Consider the following 1,419-nt stretch of genomic DNA (forward strand, 5'->3'; position numbering starts at 1 on the left):
CTTTGTGTAAATTTTGTGGTTTCAAAGGGTTCCCATTATATACTCAACAGCCCGTTTAGATTTAAACAGTGGTAGATATGTGGCAGACCTGGCTTCTCTAATTGACTGCAGCATTTAAAGAACACACAAAAAATCAAGCTACAAAGGCAAGTAAACTCTGGTTTTAGATTCACTGAATACATTGATATAGAATAATGTTCACATTTTCTATTTTGGAAGTTTGTGTTGGTTATACTATATTTCTATAAAAGGATATAACTTCATATCACATACTCATAACTGTTCGGTTTAATACTTGGGAGCTACAATTTAACCTATCATGCAAATTGATTTACCATCGGATTAAAATAGTAATCTATCAGGATCATGTTGTACATATACTAGTCCCACCTTTTGCCGTTTTCAAGTGAGTCAACAGTAAACCTGCCCGTTACGCAGACTCATATTCAGACAGACCAAAAGGCTAGCAGATGGATTTTAGTAATTTTAAAATAGGATCTATATTTCAAACATCTCTCACATTTTAAAAGGAGTACACATGAAATGATGATTGAAATGTGTCTATTCCTCAGTTAGAATGTAATGGTTGTAGAAAGCCTAGGTACAGACATCATGTAGAACTCTGAAAGCTTAATGACGCCACGAAAAAAATAAAGTGCACGAAGGAACGGGAATAGATCATTCAGCCCCTTCAAGCTTGTCCTGCTAATCAAATAGATCCTGGTCCCTCTTAATTGCTCAGGGAATCCCACTCTAGAGGAGTGCAGGAATGGGAAGGAAAACAGGATAGAGTAAAAAAAAATTCAACACAAAGATCCAGGTCCATTTTGGAACCAAATTGACGAGAATAAGATGAAAACAAAGTGCAATGTAGTGGAATGATTTAAATAATTAAAACTGGATACATTAATTGTTTTAAAATTGAGACCCCCCACCCAACTGAGTGAAAGGGCATGACTCATCATGCAGGGCACCATGTAGGCTGAGAGGAGAAAAGACAAGGTCAAACAGGCAGCAAGCTGATAATGTAAAAAGAGTGTTCAAGAGTGCAGCGGCTGGGAATGAATGAATGGAGACTTTGCATTGGGACTAGATTTCATAGAGGAGAACTAGTGTTGCACATTAACAGGATATCACCACAGGGCACTCTGTAGCCTTTAGTTTTCCACATGACATGTGGCACATTCATGCAATCTTTAGAAGAACACTAAAGAGGCCTAAGATAAACATATGGGGGGGGGGAGAGAAGAGGTGGGGGGAAGAAGAGGTTGGGGGGGGGGGGGGAAGAGGTAGGGGAGAGGGGGGGAATAGAATGGAAACAGGGCCAGTTCATTAACACCAAATGGGAAACGGCATCTTAATACTAGTGGCTTCTAACATACACAACAAAATGAATAAATACACAAGTCAAGCTGCAAA

This window comes from Cetorhinus maximus, chromosome 30, assembly GCF_964194155.1.
Source record: "Cetorhinus maximus chromosome 30, sCetMax3.hap1.1, whole genome shotgun sequence".
Classification (NCBI taxonomy): domain Eukaryota; kingdom Metazoa; phylum Chordata; class Chondrichthyes; order Lamniformes; family Cetorhinidae; genus Cetorhinus; species Cetorhinus maximus.